The following is a 20,505-nucleotide window of genomic DNA, read 5'->3' on the forward strand; positions in this document are numbered from 1 at the left end:
GTATGACATTACACCTGTAGTTAATGTATTGTACACTTAAATATTTTTAAGAGGGCAGATCTCATATTAAATGTTCTTACTATAATTTAAAAAAGGAATAATATATCAGTATTAATCCTAAATGGTCACTCAGAGTTTGTAAGAGTTGCACAGTAAGTCACAGATCCAAGATGCATGGCCTGTTAGATGAAATAGAATGTCTGAACTCCCACAGCAATTTTATAATTACTGTTTATATGTCTATCTTCCTTATTGAATTTTGAGCTTCTTATGGATGGTACCGTTTTTTAGTCATAGTGTATCACCTGGCACATATAGTGCAAAGATTGTTATAGCTCTTCCATCAGCACATTTTATGGGACTTTTTCTATTTTTCAATCTTAAAAATGATATTGTTCTAAGACAATATTGAAAAAAACATTTTGAAGGAAGGATTTATTCATACTGCCTATCATTTTTTAGAAAGTGACAGAATCAAATACAGAAATAAGAGGTTCAATGTATATTATTGATTATTTCAGTTTGAGCCAAAATTTCAACTATTATGCATTTGGACTAGATCTGTTATTGTACTCCTATACTAGGACAACAAAAAACTCTTAGAAAAATGAATCCTAGAAGATTGAACAAGATTCCATCACACAATATATAGAATGTTCAATGAAGACTTGAAAATATCTGGCTATAATTTTCTAAAACTCATGTATCTCTTTAAGAATCTTGCTATATGTATATCAATTATAATGTAAATGAAAGCTCTGAAAAAAATTACCTTGTTGGATATTTTTTCCCCAAAAGTGTTAGCTCCACAATACTTCCTTCAGCAATTTCTCTAGGACAGCAAATTTGCAAGAGGAAAATGTAAATTTTAAAAAGCCTCAGGGCCAATGATTTTTATTTTCTTTTTAAAGTACTATTTCAAGAAAGGAAGTTCCTACTATGGAAAATGGTAATATACTATAAACTATATCTACATCTGTATATAGTGTATATGTTACACAAGGGGACAAAGCTTTTTACCTATGTTTTTCATTTACTAAACGCAGATAAATGTATTTTTTTAAAGGTTGCTAGAACTCACATTATAAATAGTATTATTATAATTAGCCACAGTTTTCTTTATTCTATCGAGTAGGAAAAAAAGATTAGAATTAGTGCTTCTTTTAATTCAGAAATGAGTCACTATAGACAGCTAATGCAACAATTTAAACTTCTATGCATAATGTTATACACTTAATTTTCATAAATTCATACTGTCTCCCTCTAACCTTTGCTGAATGTCCAGAGATGTAATTTGCCCTGCACATCTAGTTAACAGCCTTAAGGTAATTAGGCTCTGCTTGCTTCTGGTGCACATGGCTCTCCTAAGGATGTCCCCTGGGTCAGAACTGCCCACCGTGCTCTTACGTTTGAAGATCTTCATTGACAGCCTCATCCTTGTACCTTTAATATTTATAGCACAGATCAGGGATGTGTGAACAATGGCCCAGAATCCAAAGATTCCTTCAGTTTGCTTTCATTTTGTTCTTGATAATGTTTCATTTGAATGCCTTTGTGTCTGCTCTGCTATAGCTCTAGTCCAACCCATCCTTGTTTTCACTTCCAGCCCATTAGACTTATTTCTAATAAGCATTTGTCCTTTGAAGATATGTTAGTTCTTTGTTCTTATGAATGCTTTTGTTTTCTGCTGAGTAATATTAGACTTTTCTACTCAAATAAGAAATGTTAAGTTCCTGGTAACTGCTAATGGATCTGTTCTCTTTGGTAACTCGTGTATTTTTCAGCAAGAATCACCAACACCATAATCTAGGGTACTAAATAGATAAATATTGACTTTCATCAAATATTGTTGGCTTGACAGAGCATTCTGTTGGAAAGATTTCTGAGACCAAAATCAAATTTATAGTGAAAGACTGAAGTTATTGGTGGCCACAGGCTGTGAGTGATTAGGGTTTATCAAACTTCTGTAGTTCCAGTAGATGAGAATTTTACATTATGCCTTATAATTATGTACTTGCTGTATTACCCCACTATCCTTCAACTAGGTGGCTAGGTGAGTAATGTATCCTAAATATGTGTGTATTCTTGTGGCAGGCCTCTCAGAGCTTTGCACAAGGAAAACTACCTATATAATTAGAATAAACTTAAGCCAGGTCAGAGAAGGAGATGTTAATATTGCAACTTTACATTAAAGTGATTCAAAATTTAAAACTAAAACATGATTAAACAAAAACAGGTTTTCAAAAAAGTTTTAAGTGATGACTATCAAACAAACATGAAGCTACAGTTCTCCTACAGACACCCTGCAGTTGCTCATCACAGGAACAGTGGCTTGTTAAATGTTCACATATGCAGTATGCTAAACACAATACAGACTATGTTATACAAAGCTGTTAACACTAGGAAACCACCGGTAGTACCTGTCCTCAGAAATGTTTTCCTGCTAATAAGAGCTGCGGAATACTATCATATATTTTACATTATCTAATTTAAACTCTGTAGTATACAACTATAGATCAGTTGTATTACCTGGATTGCTTGAGGAGTAAACCTCTAAACTTACTATCATTAAGAAGTACTTGACCCCACTAAGCTCACCTGAGACAGATGGGTGAACATTTCACTGCACAAAAATATTGCAGTCCCAATGGATTCTGGTTCACTCAATATCTATAGGCAGTTCTCTTTGTCAAACAGTGTTGGCTTGCTGCCTATTAATTATGTGCTGTGTCTTAGCACCTTACGTAGTAGGTCATATATTATCACATTTGATCCTCTCACTGTTGTAGTCTAGGTACCTCATAATTGTCTCTGACCTCTCCTTTCCTGTTTTTTTCTCTCCCCCTTTACCACCAAACTCTCCTGAAAGTATGACGTTTTGAACAATTTCATTCCAATTTATCCCCTATATTTTGTAATGATGAGATTTTAATAGAAAGTGATTGTATTATCTAATTACTGAACCATATAGCATTAAACCACTGATAATATGCAAGGCAAACCTTAATCTACAACTAATTAATGAGTCTTTTTGTATCTATGGAATGAGTCAACTGTCCACGAATACAGATTTTGTGGTTACTTATTCATTTTAATGATATTAAAAAACTAAAGCATGTTCTTAATTACTAACTAGGCAAAATAGTTAAGAGTGCAATGAATAGCTTAAAAATTAAAAAAAAAACATAGTTTGATTTTACTAATTCTAATATGTAGACTCAAGGTCATGAGTCAGAATTTTTAAAATTATTAAAACTGCAGGATATTAAGAAATAAAATTAATGTGTTTCTGTGCATATTAATAAGGTCTTTTTTTCCATGTCAAATTCTTCTAGGACATAAACTATATTATAAAAGTTAGGCGTTTTTAGAAGTCACTATCTTGTATTAATAATAGGAACACATAAAGGATACAATAAAATTGATTCGGTAAGCCTAATTAGTAGGAAATTCATTCAAGTAAAACCCATCTGATCTCTCTTCTCATATTGACAATAGAAGTAGATTTAAGAATATAAGTGTATTAAAGAACCTATTTATGAGAAAAAAGGAGACTGGGTAAACGTTATAAGAATAGTAGTTGTTAAAAACTTGTAAAGGTTATTCTAGCAGTTAATGTCTGAGTACTGCAGCAAATATACATAAAGAAAATCACTGCTCTAATATTTTCTCCTGTGTTTCTCAGAATCTTTTTCTAGTCCAGCACTGAGTGGAGTTGTGTTTTAGGAAGAGGAAGGTGATACTATCTGCAGTGTACCTGTTGCTTATGGGCAAGAACAGGGAGTCATTTTGCATGTATAGACATTAGGTATACGATATGTCTGAATTAGTCCCTGGCACAAAACTAGTCAAATCCATCTATCCTTCTCCTGTGTCTCGCACGTGTGCGCGCGCTCTCTCTCTCTCTTTCTCTCTCTCTCTCTTTCTTTCTTTTTTTCTGTCTTTCTACTAGCTATCTATTCATCCACATATCTTTATTTCTTTATTTTACCATAGAATTTCCATCTAGTATGAAGACTAAATTTTTTTAATTTCTGAAAATACTTCTGCAAAAATCTGAGATGAAAAACAAGTAATTTTTAAAAATCATTCTTCTTTAAAATGTAAACATCTAGATAATTCTCAAAATTAACATACTTCCTGTTTTGTAAATTTAAATACACTTATGTTGGACAGTAGCTTATATTCAGAATGTTTGCTTAAAATGAAAACATAATTTAAAAATATTTATCATAAATAAATTTGAAAGCATTTTCAAAGGCATCATACCAATATTTATTCACTCTCTAAAATCATGTGGATTTTTAAATGTTTTGTCTTTAATACAAGCATGAAGGCTCTGAAGTCACACTTCCAGGGTCCAAATCCTGGCTCATGACTTCTTTATTTGTGCCCTAGGACAGATGACTTAGCTCTGTGCCTGTTTCCTTACAGAATGGGGTAATTATACCTACCTAATGGAGTTGTAGTGAGGAGGGGTTGATATATGTCAAGCTCCTAGAACAGTGCTCAGCACATAGTAAGTACATTGTGAATGTTGGCTTATATTACTTGTTTTAATAGAGGTTTTCAGAACCATTAAAAGGGGAATTTATTACATAATTGGAAAATTAATAGCCCAATGAAAGTAATGCAGTCACAATTCAGTGCCCATTCTCAGAGGGTTCAAAGTAGAACTGGTCTTAGACTCTTTCCTGAGAAAGTTGTCCTAAAAAACCCGAACAACCGAAAAAGCTAACAAGCAAAAACAACAAAAATCCCATTCACTTCTCACCCACGCAAAACCAAAATCAAAACAAAACTTCACATGCACCCTGAATAGAGAGTAGTTATAGAAGCCAGAAAAGAAATTTTAATGCAGAAAGTCTTCCTTTTTAACTCACTCACTTGAATGTCTAAAGCAGGTTAGATTTAAGTGACTTCAAAAAACTCCAATGAAGAAAGTCAGGATCTCTAACTAATAGCAAATTATGATCATGAATCAGTAAATCAGTGAAATGTTAAAAAAGATTTGATTGTAATATACTAGGTGTGATGATATACTAAAAATCACCATCCATACTAAGCAAGAATTATAATGATAAAATAATAAGTTAATGGAAAAGTAAGGGTTTTATTAAAATGTTATTTTTAAGACCATCAATCTTAAGGACAGACATTGCTAAATGGTATATTTATCTCTAGCTAAATATGATTAGTAACAGTTAATAAGACTGATGTTTCTTGGCTCATGCTGTTTTATGACAAGTTAATATTTTCTTTCAAAGGTGAAGTATGTGTATAGATGACAAGATTTTAGGTGGATTTTGAAGAATACACTTAGGAAGTAGTACAAACTCTTTGCACAGCAGGGCCTGCCCTTATTAACCCATGTCAGCTGTTACTGGCAGATTGAGAGCACCAGTTGAAAGAGATCTAGGAAACTATGACACCCTCCAAAACAACCTCACCACTTCCCCCTGTGCCCCATTCCACCCCTTGTGGGCTAATCATAATGGTATGGCGATTAACCAGCAATTAAAAAGCATAGTACTCCACTGGTACAGACTTGACTGTATGCTAAATTAAAAGCTTCTGAAATATTACTGTGGATAACATGGAACAGTTTTGTCAAATACTTCTTTTTCCCTTAATTTGTTGCTGAAATTATCCATAACAATACTGTATCCCAACTTGTGCTTCCTTCTGAGATCTTTAGGAAAGGAAGGGAATCTAATGTTTATTGAATATCTGACTATATTTGACCCTCACTGCAATCCTGGGGAAAGGTGATCTGGCTGCTATTTTTGTGGATGAGGACAATGAAGCTCAGAGAGTTATTTGCCTAATGTTGCCAAGTTTGCAAGGGAGGGGTAAAGTCCTCTGACTTTAGCTCTTTCCAATATTTGATGGAATTAGAAAGAAAATTTAAATAAAATTTAGCATAAAACCACTCAATTAGAAGTTAATTTTCAGTGTTCCTGTCAGTGACTGTATAATTGATGACAGGAGAATTAACACATCCCTGGTAAGGGGTAAATAATAAATAAAATATTGGGCTCAGTATTATGACTTCCATACTAATATTCCATACTAATATTCCATACTAATATTACAGACATTGAAGAAAGGAATGCTAATTTGCAGTCACTATGCCAGAGTCCACATAGTAGCTCTGCCATTTACTAATGCTAAGAATATGGGCAAATTGTTTTACCTCTGGAGCCTCTCCATATTCTGTAAAACCAGCATCCAGAATGGCTAGGAGGATTAAATAAAACAATGTGTAAAAGATCTCTAACAGATATTAGAGATTCTCAATAAATTGTTCATTTGGATCAGTAGTATTGAGTAACATCTTTAATTTTTAATTTTTAATTTGCTGAAGATGTCTATTGCTCTTCTATAAGCAGTCTGCATTTCACAAATCAAAATAGTGGATTGTAGAAACAATGTAAATTCAGATTAAACTGGAATTTTGCTTGAATAAAAATGAAGAGAATGCCTCACAACTTTTTTTTTCCCCCAAAGGATATCTACAAATCTTTTACTCAGACATACCAGCTATTAGCTCTTTGAGTTGCAACTAGAATGCACTCAATGCATTTAGAAAGGAGAAGCTCTGAAGTCTGGAATCACTAATGAATAAATCAGACATTCATTTACATTTCAAACTGAAACAGGAAGAAAGATTCTCTTTAATGTTGGTATCTTATGTTCGAAGTGATGTTAAAGTACAGAAACTTTGCTGAGTTTTAATGATAATACTCTTTTTTATTCATCATTTTAGAGATGTCACCTTTAGGAGATACAGCCAAAAAAGATAGTAAAATAAATTTAAAAGAGGAGATTTATTCAATCTGGTTTCACGTTTTTTCTTTAGAGTGTGTGTTGAGGCATCAGACTGGCAATTACATCTCTGTCAACATCTGCTCTCATTTTCCAAATTGACAGCTTTCGGAAGCAGAAGTTGGGATTAGATGTTATTCTTAAACCTTGGATCAGTCTATAAAAGCACATTTTGTCTGCTGCAGAAAAGCCTTCCTGAAACATCTCAAAACATTGGCCTGAGCCAACCATGTCCTGCAAAGGACTTAAGTTTATTTTATAATTTCTATAACTTGTCGATATTTGCTGAGTTTACCAAATATTGAAGCAAATGGACAGTTTTCTGTTAATGGACTGGATCAGGCAAATCTAGCCACTGTTGCAGAGTCACTAATGATTGTTATGGGATAAGAAATTTATCATACAAATTAGACATTACACAATTGTAGAAGTAGTCATGCAAGTAAGTGAAGGTCAGAAATGATTGTTGGATCATCAGAGAAGCAATCAATCTGAGAAACCAAGCACTTCCAGCTACCAGGTTGAACTGCCAAAAGGAAGCTTGTATAGGAGTCTGCAGGCAACTGTTACCTCTGATAAGTTATCACCTCTATGGTTCCACAGTGACATGCCCGGTGGTGGCCCTGGCCATTGTTGGATAACAGGGTCAGCAACCGGGAAGATGGTGGATGCAGAGTGGAGGAGAGTTAGGACAGGCTGGAACACACCAGGTACCTCTGTACTTGTCTATCACAGCATCTGAAGATGGTAACCCTCACTAAGTCAGGATGTCTGGACTGTTCCACTTTCAGCTAGCAAATCTTACCTATGTTCCCAATTTGATCAATTGTATCTGGCAATCATACAGGAAGAGGTTTGGGAAACAGTTTCCAGCTTAACCAGATACACAACACAAACCACCACATGCTCCATAATTCATGCTGTGAATGCCCATTCCATTGCTGGCCTTGGTCAGGGTCTTTCAGTTTCCTTTTGAAGCTATTTGTCTTTATTCTTTTGAATAATTCAATAGAAATTGAATCACTCATAATCATTGCTTTTCTTACTATTTGGATGTTCTCTTCATAAACCTCTCAAGGCTTTCTGTTTTGTTTGTTTGTTTGTTTGTTTTCCCACAGTATTGAAGCCAAAATCCTTACAATGACCTAAAAGATTTTAAAGATTGGACTCCCAATATCTTCTCTGATCTTATCTCCCAGCCTTCTATCTCCCTTTTTTTCAGTCTAGCCACCTTGGCTCCCTCTTGTTTCTTTGAAAATGTCAGACATACCTCTACCTTAGTGCCTATGCATTCGCTGTTCCGGGAATGCTTTTCTTTGAAATATCCACATGACCATTCTATCATTACTTTCTGTTTTTTTCTCCAAAGACCAACTTCTATAAATAAATAAATAAATAAATAAATAAATAGCCTTTTGTAATTATTTTATTTAAAACTGTACTAACGACTCCCTATTTATCTTTCTTGATTTATTTGTCCCTATTATACTTTTCATTAACTAACAGACTGTTTATGAATTTTGTGTGCTATGTTTTCTCCAACACTAGAATGTAAGTCTCATGAGGGCAAAGATTTTTATGTATTTTATTTACTACTACTTACTGGCATGTGATGGGTAGTAACCTTACAAATATTTGTTGAATCTAATCAATGAAATGATTCACAAAATTGTTTGGTCTATCCAAAAGAGTTTGTTAATTTCTTTTTTTCCTGCCCATACCATCTGGTATTCCTAGGTGGTCTCCCATTCAAGTACTAACCAAGTCCAATCCTGCTTAGCTTCTGAGATCAGACAAGATCAGGCATGTTCAGAGTGGCATGGCCATAGACTATTCATAAGAGTTTTGCAAGGGTTTTGTGTTATGAATGTAAGGAATAATTTCAAATGCCACATTTCAAAATAACACTAGAAAAATTTAAATTCCCGTTAGTTTTAATTTTGACTTTCATCTCACTGATGATGAAACTCTCAACATGAGTGTTTGTTGAATTTATCTAGCTATCTAAATTTCTACCTTTCCGGGGTTTTGAAACAGCCAATCATGAAAGGAAATTGTCTCAGCCTTGGTAAAACATTTGCTGTCCTCTCGAAGCCCTGAATTAGTCACTTTTTTAGCACATCCCACTGAGATCTTAAAGACTTTAGCTGAGCGATTCAAGGGAAGGACAGTTCAACACTAAGTGTCTAGATTTGCCTGTTGATTTCTTACATTTGACTGTGTAAACATTAATAATCTTTAAGGACCCCATGTTCAAAAAGTGGTTTTGAAAAATATATGTAGCTAAGTCTTAAAACACCTTTAGTTATCATACCATTGCTTTTTCCTTCCACTAATTTCATTTTTTCCACTCTCAATTCAGTTTTTCTCTTCCTCATTTCCTTCTGCCATGTTTAGTTTTTTCCATCTTCCTAGGTCATGAGAGTATGCAGAAATAATATTTAGAGTTAATAAACATAGGGACTTGATAAATATGGAATTAGAATTAATAAACAATCCAAATTCAGTATCTCGACTTAACCACAGCCTGATTGTAAAAATTTTATATTTCCCTCTTTCATTTGTTTAAACGGTTATAGATAAGAATAGATTCTATCTTTATGAGGATTAGATGAGTGAATGCACATAAAACATTTAACACAAAGCCAAAGAATAGCATGCATTACATCTATTATTAATATTATTATTTATAAATGTGAAAATACACCTTATTTTTATAATATCTCATCTCTCTGGTTCTGTTTCTTCAGGTATAAAATGAGAATATTAAACTAGAGTATTTTGACCTATTTTTCAGCTATGAAATTCTGAGTCTATGATATACAGATTTCATATATATACATATATATATATATATAGGCATGTTTGAATACATAAACATGATATAATCTCTATTGAATTCTCTCTCAATAAATAATGATGGTAATGAAATATAACATCATCACACCAGTTTGTTACAATCATTATACATGAATAACAGCTATTCTAACACCTATTTCTTTTGAAAAGGAATCAAATCATATTAATTTATGGCAGTGTGCTTTTCAAATTGTTTATTTATAAGATTTTTATTTTAATAATTAGTTGAAATAATGTCTTCTTCAGGAAATACCATCCTTACAAATACATTCTGTCCCAAAAGTTGTAAGTCAGTTGTTTAGAACTCCAAAACTTTTTACATAGATAAAAGATTCAAAATGGAGGCTTTGTTTCTCCATGCTTGAGAAAAAGTTAGTTCAATTATGGTTAAGAGTATAGATAAAAATGATTTTGCAGAATCTGAAAGTTGTGTTCAGATATTTTCACAAAACTTAGGGTACTAAGTTTTAGTTAGTTTGTTTGTTTGTTTTTTATCTTTATTTCATCTCAAAATGTTAATATTTTCTTCCCCTACAGTTAGGACTCAGGGACTGTTCCTAGGTGTTCATTGTACAATTACCTTAGCACTAACACAATGTATCACTGTTTTGGTAGTAGCAAAAGATTAGGAAAAAAACTCTTTAATGGAGAACTTGTTACATAAACAAGCACAATCATACCATGAAATACGATATAACTCTTAAAAATGATGAGGCAGCTCTTTATGTACTTATATGTAAACATCACTAAGATATTGTCGAAATGAAACAAGGCACAGAAGGGCCTGAATAATAAGCTATGATTTTTGTGGAGGAAAATGATATTTCTATATATATATAGATAGATATATATATCTATGGAGTACCACTGTATGTATATAGAGTACCACTGTTATTACTTCTAGGGGAGGGGATTACTTTTCTATAAACAAGGAGAGTGGGGAGAGAGAGAGAGAGAGAGAGAGAGAGAAAGAGAGAGAGAGAGAGAGAGAGAGTCTTATTTTTGTTGTTCTTTATCAAAATGAATTAATAAACACATAGTTTAGCTTTGTATTTTTCATCTCCTTGGATATATTTATACCACATGTACTCTAGATATGCTTATCGACCATTTACCAGAAGGTTTTTGTTAAAACTCACAACTGCAACAGAGGCAAGGACAAAGCAGACATATACCTTGAGGAAATAGAGGCAATTGAGAGGGAAAGAGGAAGATGGTTTAAAAGGATGCATAAGTACATTGAGTGAGATATCTAAGGTGTAATTATCTAAGATGTAGAAAGTGACACTGGATGGTGCAGAATTTCTCTGAGAAGGAAAAACAGATCTTGGGGGAACATGTTGGTTTAGACATTTTTTTGCCACTAGGTGGCATCATCAACCCAAGACAGTTTGGATGCTATAGGTTGGTATGGGTATACTATGGGTTAGTGGATTAGTAAAGGATAAAAATGAAATGGGCTGTGGATTAAGAAGTGGCAAACAGTGTATGAATAATTGTCCAAAAGCTACTATAGCAATAAATTCACATGTAACAACTCAGTTCTTATATTGATAGTGCTTTTTTGTACATGTATCTAAAACTCATTTAAGGCTTGCTAAAGAGCTGTTAAATTTCATGTTATGGCATTTGAAAAAATATTTTCTCTGTAAATTTTGTCAGCAAAATAAAACGAAGTGAATTATATGTTAAAGCGGAGTTGATATAAGTAATGAAGTTGGCAACAGAGTTTTTAAGTTGCACTAGAATTCAACTGAATGACCTAGGAAGCTGAACCCTCTAGAAAAAAAAAAAAAAAAGGCTTCTCTCTGATAAGGTATGAGGCTCATTGAGTCAATAATTGACCAAGTAGTAAATGTACATATACCTATGGATAAATTTTCTATAATAGACACACGAGTCATGCTTATCTCAAAATATCATGTTAAGTAGTGATGTCCAATAGCATATATATTATTTTAAAATGTGTTATCTAAAATGTCAGTTTTATGTGATGTAAATAAATGCAAATTCTATCTCTTTATTCTCTATCAACTTCATTTATATGATTAAAAATGTTGAAAGAAGTATTTTAGATTATGTTTTAAAATTTATTTTAGATCCATTTTGTATAGGGCAGAACCTAGTGAGATTATATATTTAAGAATATTTTTTGATTGCTCTGTGTCAAGTTCAGTGCATGCAGTGATAACAAGATGATGAAAAAATATACACAGTCTCAACCCTCATATACGTGTAAGATTATAAAAAAGTAAAGGAGTTGGAATTACATCTGACTGGAATCTCTAACATGTTGCTTGTTGATTTTGTAACACTGAAAAATTCATTAACTTCTTTAATTCTTTATTCAAAAATTGTATAGAAGCTCCCATGTGTCCACTACAGTTTAAGGTGCTGGGCAAACAGGACTGAATAAAATAGATAAAAATCCTTGACCTTAAGGAACTTACATATCACTTTCTTTGTTAGATAGATAACATAATAACAATCTCATTGGAATAGAGATTGAATGAATAAAATAAATATATAGAGTACTGAGATCAGTTCTCAGAAACAAACTGGCTCACAATAAAGAGCAATTCTCTTTGATTTATGGATTTTTAGGTATTTTTTTCTACAAAGCTACCTTTTGTAGAAAGGGAAGGTCTCTCTATCTTGTCTTTGTATTCTCTGTAGAAACTCAATCAAAGTTTATCAAACTGTTATTTTTATTTTGAGAAGTGGTAAGAAATAACACTGGAAAATTAGACAAGAAACAGAACTTGTTTGACAAGCTAGAGTCTAAATTCTGTTCTGTAAGCAGTGAGGAACCACTGAAGAGTTTTGATGCAGGATCTTAGGAGTTCAGATATGCAGTTTAGAAAAAAAATAACTGCCAGCAATTAAATCTAGAGAGAAAAAGGAGGAGGCTGGGAAGAAAGAGAGGGACTAATCTTTATTTTCACCTGCAATGTACATGTAGCAATGTTATTTTATATTTTACATAACAATTTCGGTCTTCAAAATAACAATAATATCAATGTACTCACTTACAGTTAGAAACACCTAAAATCAAAGGTGTAAAATATATTACCCAAGGTCAAACAGCTAATACAGTTAATAAGCTGGTATGTGAACGCAGTTCTAACTATAAAACTCACAGTGTCTCCAACATTAATGGTAGCAAAAGAAGGAAGATTGCAGAATGTGGTCTGAAGGAGTGGGGATCAGGATAAAAGTGGACATTTTGTGTACATAATTCTTTCATGAAATTTGACCCTGAAATAAAAAACTATGGAGTAGAGGCAATGAGCTATCTGACTTGCTGAATTAAATGTTTCATTAACAACTTTTATTTTATTAATGAATGTATAAAGGGCCTTGAAAAACAAATGAAAGTTCTTATTTTTCTTTTATTCTACACCAGGGATTCATAAACTAGCCTGTGGGCTAAATTCAGCCTACCCTCTGTTTTTCTAAGTAAAATTTTATTGGAACATGACCACACTCCCTTATGTGAGTCTGTGGCTCACATTTACATGCTATCTGTGGCTGCTTTTGCACCACCTTGACTGAGTTAAAAGGTTACATTAGAGACTGTGTGGCCCATACCACCTAAAATATTTCCTATCTAGCCCATTAAAGGAAACAGTTTGCCTACCCCTTCTTGTCTTATAAAGAAAAAAGAGAGCTGTTGAAAGTTTTTAGCAAAATTAAGTGGATTGTGTGGAACATATAATATAGTATATGTATAAACAAGGTTAATATGGTTGTTCGTGCAGGGTGAATTTTTAGGGAATTATGCTGCTGTTGCAGGAAAGAAGTGATGGGAACCTCGCCAAGGCGGGAATAGACAGGGAAGGATAGATGTGGATTTGGGAACTGAAGGAACACCAGGGTTGTAGGAGAACATCAAGGGCTGATCCAAAGGAACTGGGTGAACAAGTGTGGAAGTAGAGAAGTCAAGAAAGGGAAAGAGTATAGGAGAAGATGGAGAAATTTATTTTAGAACTGTGTTATATGTTAAATGTGGCATAGTGAAAGAACGTAGACTTCAGATTCAAGAGACCTGGGTTTGAGTCCCGGCTCTCCTAATTGTACACGTGAGACATTGATAAAATACTCTTTTCTTGCCTGTTTACTTATCTGTAAAGTAAAAATAATGATGTCTGCCCTCAAGATTTTTGGTGAGGTCAAAGTGATATGCCACCTACTTAAAATTGTGCTTGTGACATAATAGCTAATTGTACTATAATAAGCTATTGTTATTATTGTCCATAAAGTTATTATATTTCAAAATGCTATAGAGATTGGGACATCATTTTAAACATTATATGGTATCAAAGTAGATTTCATTTTTATTGGTGTCAAAAGTGAAACTTTAGCTGGACTTAGGACTATTTCTTATTATAATTTCATCATCTTTCTTTATACTTCCTTAATGGACAGTCAGACAATTTGTCATGAATGTGCCCAAGTAGGAAACTTTCTAAAGTAACATCAATTTCCTTGGCATTGAAGAATAAATTAAAATGATTCATTAGAATTACAGAATTATTTGTTGTAATTGGTATAATTTTAATGGAATTATCAGATGTGATCAGGTTAATCTCTTCTAAAAACTTAGTATTGTAAATTCACACTTATTTTTATTTTTAATAAATGCTTCAACTTCACTATTTCTCTTTCTACAACTATCCCAGGGCATAATTAGTTTGGCATAGCTACCTACCTACTCACCTAATAATTCCTCCAGACAAACTCTTTTTCTATTTACTGTTCTATTCCTTATTAATCATTCTATATGGTTTCCCCATATTACACATGAATCAAATACCAAAGTCAAAATGGAATAAAGAAAAACAACTTCTTTTTAATGTAAATGTCAATGAAGAGGTCTTATGCTTATATGAATGATCATACAGTTTAACAACTTGTAACATATCTCACACACACACACACACACACACACACATCCCAAAGCATATAATCAGTCTTGGCTATTAAATGTTTAGGAAGTAAAAAATAATACCTTTTCCTTCTACCTGATTTAGAAACTAAATGAGAATTAGATTCAGGAGTCAAATAGCTGGGTCAGCTTTACTATTGATGAAAACTAGGTTTGGAAAGTTTGGCTTAAATCCAAGTAAGTGGACCTTATGATACATCAGTCTACCCTAATCCACTGGAGATGTGTTCTAAGACCCCCAGTGGATGCCTGCATAGTACCAAAACCTATATAAATACTATGTTTTTTCCTATACATACATACCTATGATAAAGTTTAATTTATAAATTAGGCATGGTAAGAAATTAATGATAATAACTAATAATAAAATAGAACAATTATAATAATATACTTATAACAATAATTGCAACAATAATAAAAGTTATGTGAATGTCAATAACTGATCTAACAACTGAGATGGCTACTAAATGACTAATGGGTGGTGAATATGCTGGACAAAGAGATGAGTTAGGTCCTGGGTGAGATGGGGCATAATGGCATGAGATTTCATCACGCTACTCAAAACAGCATGCAATTTAAAACTTATGAATTGTTTATTTCTGAAAATTTACATTTAATGTTTTTGAATTGCAGTTGACAGTGGGTAACTGAAACCACAGAGAGCTAAACCATGGATAAAGGGGACAACTGTACTTCTTGCTAAATTGAACTTTAAGCATTACCACTTCAGAGAGGAGTAAAAGTCCAAGTGTTAACTTAGCAAAAGTTTCTCCATGAAAACATTAAGAGTAGGGAATAAATGTTTACCCATAATTTCAGATTATTCTTATAACTCTTTCTTACAATTGGACATATGTAGGTAGAAGAATAAGGCTAAATGTACCCAGGTTATTCTGAAGCAGAGGAATGCAGCAATATTTATCCCAATCCACTTTGATAACCTTTCCCTCAAAATCTTAGTTTTTTTCCAAACCTTTAACTGTGTCTCCTTTGATATGTATCCTCTTATGCTTCAAGTATTTTCAATTGTCCTGAATTCTGATGTTATACCACATCACTGACATTGGTATTTATTTTATTGCTAATATTTTATTCCTTATGCAAACATGATTTAATTTACAGTATGATTTCCCCTTAATGGGTAGGTACTCTGTGGCTCACTGAACATTCACAGTCTTGCTGTACATATACACTGCTGTCTTACTACATTTTGTTTTATCTCTTTAAGCAAATGTCAGTGAGTTAAGCTTAGGGCTGAACTCGTTAAGTTTAAATCTTTCTTAGTGTACACATTCAGTTTATATTTAATGATTAATTTACCTAAAACATACCAAAACAGATCATTATATAGGCAAAAATCATAGGTTTTTTTAAAAAAAATTTTAACAAATAAGAATAACCAGTCTTAGAAAAATGGCACTTGTGTTTTAAAATCTGCTTCAACTTAGTATTATATTCACTAGATAACGCAATCAATGTTAACTCAATTTACAGCAAGCGAGCAAAGCTTCATATGTATTTACAGCCACTCTCCAGCACTAGCGTCACTGCCTCAGCTCTAGCTCAGATCATCAGGCATTAGATTCTCATGGGACCACCTATCTCTGATGCCAAAAAGGATGGGGACCACCAATAAAGTACCTGGTACTGTCTTCTTTATAGCACCTGTTGTGAATTTACTCAGAGCCATGTATTTTAACTCTGGTTGAGATCTCGGCTCTGCTAGTGGCCTTAAGGCCATTGGTAAGTTGCTTCCCTTTACTAAGTCTGTCAGTTTTCATCTTTAGAAAATTAGGATGATACAAACCTGACAAGGTTGCTGGAGAATAAAATGAAATAATATAGTTAATATATGTAGAGTACTTAGCATAGTGCTTAGTTTATATAAGACATGCTCAACACATATTAGTCTACTTAACTTCAATATTTACTCTCCCAGTTTTAATGCCACTAGAAGACAGTACTATACTGGTCATATTAGTGAATAGCAGAGTGATTCCAGGAAGCCCTTGTATGAAAATCACTCAGCCTATAGGTATGGAACCTGGGATGGTGAGTGGACACTGTACTAACTCCAACAATAGAGGATAAAGAATAAGGAAAGAGAGAAAGAGAGAGAGAGAGAAAAATCAATAGTTTCTGGAGGGTTTAATATAGAAAAGTTCTTGCCGAAAAACTGGTCCCATACCCAAACTCTACTTAAACCAGAAAGTTATTTTATGTTTGTCTGCTGTGCATTGCTTTACTTAAAGCTCTTTGAGGAATGAGACACAAACTACACCTTGACATATCAAGTAATACTGAGAGTGAAACAGTAGCATAACAGATATAAGGATATGAGAGTAAATACCATTGTTGTCCAAGATTATAAAGTATAGCCATACACCATCTCTCTCTCTCTCTGTCTCTCTCTCTCTCTCTCTCTCTCAGAGGTTACAAGGTCTCACGTTTCTGTCTTTTCTTCTTCTTTCCCTTCTCTCTCTGTCCACCCTCTTCGACCTTTCTCTCTTTCTTTTCTCTCATCTTCTTTCTCTTTCTTATTTTCTTTGTCTCTCCTGTGTCTTGCTACCCACTCACCTCCTCTCTCTTTCTTCTCTCCCCCACCACCATTTTTACTTGTACTTAGGGCAAAATGCTGTCTTCAAATCTATATATTCTTTTAGTTCATCACCCAAGGATAACTGGCTAAGTCTTTTACTATTTTAATTGCACTTCCCAGAGAGGAGCTGGTTTGGACCGGATTATGTGTATTAGCCAATGGATTGGTCTCCCTAGATGTGCAGTTGAGGACTTTGGTTTGTGCTCATGTGATATCAATATTAAGCCTGTCCTCCAGAGGCTATAGGAACAAGTTCATTAGGAAGGTATGTTTTTTCAGCACTTCATACAGGATCTGGAATGTAGCATGTGCTCAATTAAATGTCTGCTGAATAAATTAATGATAACACTAATTGCATAGCTTATTTTAGTAAGAATCTCAGCTTTACTAATAGTTGACAGTCAATATATATCAACCATTTATCATTAGCTAAGTATTTATCATTGTGCACATTTTATGTGTTCATTCTATAATCCTCACAACAGTCCTACTAGAAAATCAGTCACAGAAAGATTAACTAATTTGTCCAAGAAGACAAGTTACTGAGCTAGTAGAGAGCAGAGCCGAGTCTATATTTACCTGGGCACATTGGCTTAAGCATCTACACTCTTGACTCCAATTCTAAACTGTCTTTAACCTTGTGCTTTATTTCAGACAATATAAAGTAAGTCTTATTAACTTATACAACTACGGATATTTTAGTAGTTTTTAGTAGTAGTTAAAAAAAATAAGAGAATGGAGTTCTATGGCAACAAATTAATAGATACCAAGATCTGAGTGTCCTGGTATGCAATGCAAACAGATGGCTAGAAAGTATAAAATAAGTTTTGTTCCTAAAAATCTGTTTTTTCCCTTTTCTCCCCTTTCCCTGGTTATACATATTTTCTTTTTTATTATTCATCTTTTTTCTTTTAATATCCATTTCAGTCATATCCATATGATTATTCAATATGATGGCTACTCTTGTTGTAGGAATCATTTCTACTCAATTTCTATTCTATAGCCTGAAACCACAAAATTTCAATGTTCCCTAAAAGGATAATGTGTGAGTGGAAAGGAAAGCACAGTAGACAGTAAGAGGAAATCCTTTGTGTAACAAAGAACAAGTCCCAGTGACAATGTAATCTCAAAAACTCAAAACACTATGTAAAATACAAAGACAATGAAATGAAATTAACAGTACAGTATAGTTCAAATTGAAATTAGACTCACTATTAATCAAATAAAAACAAACATATTTTTAAAACTAACCTAGTGCTATTTTTAATATAGTAATATTCTCTGATGTAGAGGAGGTATAAAGTAGGAAAGGAGTGTATTTCTAGAAAAAAATATGATGATATGCATTAAGAACTTTAAAATATTCATTCATTATTCCTCAAAAATTATATTCTAAGGAAATTATTTCAAGAGTGGAATAAATTTGTGTACAATGCATTGTTACATTCATACAAATTAAGCCTGATGATAATTTAAATGTTCAACAATGAGGAAATCTTACAGATCATATGTATAAAATATTATACTACTATCGAAATGATGTTCACAAAAAATAATATAATACCATTGAAGTGATGTTTATAAAAATTATTCTAAAGCTATATAAATGCAGATACATACACATTCATGAACAAGAGGAATCTCTAAATAAATATACTAAAATGTTTGCAGTATTTATCTCAGGGTGGTAGAATTATACAGGGTGGTAGTATGAGGATAATATTTTTCCATTGGGTTTGTGTTTAAAATATTATCCTTACTTTCTGTTTTCTCACTATGGATAAGCTTAGAGCATCCACTTGCTAATCTGTTTTAGGAAGAAGCTTATTCTTGGTATTTGGCTCCAAGTCTAATGGCTCTAAGTTAAAAGAACCTGAGACTGTTATCCTACATGTTGGATAAAAGTTGTAAAATAACAGCAAATACCACCACTTAGATAAACCCCCTCCCAAAATGAAATTATTAGAATAGGCAGCTGTTTAGGAAAAACCTTGGCTTTTTTCCTTTCTATGTAGGGCAAAACCCAGTTAGTTCTTATCTGTTGTGTTTCCTGTGTGTCTTTTTTACTACTCATACAGAGCAGTTCACTTCTGACACTTCTGGTCACCAAGTATGTAGAGGTTTCTTCCCACAATAAGTAGTTCTCTGTGACATCAGCAGAGTACTCTATAATTTAACTCAGTTCTGACACCGTCTACTCAGAGATTGGGTCAGATTCTACGGGTTAAGGGCTCAGTCCTACAAGGCTGTTCCCACATTCACTCTTAAGAAGCCAGTCACAAGCTCATGTTATCACTTCTAACCTACAGACTGTACTTCTGACCAACAGGCTACAGATTGGAAGTTCCAACGACCCCCTCCTTATGTTTGATTAATTTGCTAGAACGGCTCACAGAACTCAGGGAAACACATTTACTAATTTTTCAAAAAGATATGATAAAGCATACATTGCAGAGAATAGCCTGATGAAGAGATACATAGGGCAAAGTCTGGGAAGATCTTGAACACAGGAGCTTCTGTCCTACCCATGTGGATGTATTCAACAACCTGAGAGCTCTCTGAACCTCCTACTGTTGGGTTTTTATGAAGGCTCCTCACAGGCATATCAATTAACTTTGTTTCTAGTTCCTCTCACCTCTCTGGAGGATGAGGAGTCAGGCTGAAAATTTCACACTTCTTCTAATCATGGCTTGGTCTGTGACCAGCTCGCATCCAGGAGCTATCTAGAAGAGCCACCTCATTGAAACAAAAGATGCTCCTAGTACTCTTATCATTTAGGAATTTACAAGGGTTTAGGAGCACCACATCAGGGATGGGGGGCAGAGACAAATATGTATTTTCTATTATCTCACAGCACATAGAGACAAATGTTTTTATCCATCTCCTCCCCTCTGCCCCTTTTCTGTTGAGGATAAGAAATCTCCCTCTTTCTGATCCTTGTTTTGCTGATCATTATAAAAGCAAGTAATAAAATCAGTGTAATACAGGAGAATAAAAAGAGACAACACAAAAATTGACATGTTTAAAGTAAACAAAGGAAGATGAATATAAAATAAAAATATTTTTAAAAAATGATTTAAAATGAGGGAATTAAAAAGAAGAGTAGAAAGTTCCTCTTCTTTATCTGAAAGGCTGTACATTAATATTTTTAGATTTGTATTTCATGGTAGATTCCCTGAATTTCCTCTCAAAAAAGGAAATCACTAAACCATGACATAGGAACTATGAAGTTCAACTGAAGTAACACCTCAAATTATTTTTAACACAAATG

The 20,505-nt window shown here is 33.5% G+C and overlaps 1 protein-coding gene and 1 pseudogene across 1 annotated transcript in view; one reads left to right on the top strand and one right to left on the bottom strand.

Annotated features, from left to right (window-relative positions):
• Nucleotides 1–20,505, top strand: part of KCNH7 (potassium voltage-gated channel subfamily H member 7) — a 415,423-nt gene that overhangs the window by 39,164 nt on the left and 355,754 nt on the right. The window lies entirely within an intron of this gene.
• Nucleotides 8,541–8,659, bottom strand: LOC111739579 (annotated as a pseudogene).

Source organism: Pteropus vampyrus, unplaced genomic scaffold (assembly GCF_000151845.1).
Source record: "Pteropus vampyrus isolate Shadow unplaced genomic scaffold, Pvam_2.0 Scaffold2, whole genome shotgun sequence".
Classification (NCBI taxonomy): domain Eukaryota; kingdom Metazoa; phylum Chordata; class Mammalia; order Chiroptera; family Pteropodidae; genus Pteropus; species Pteropus vampyrus.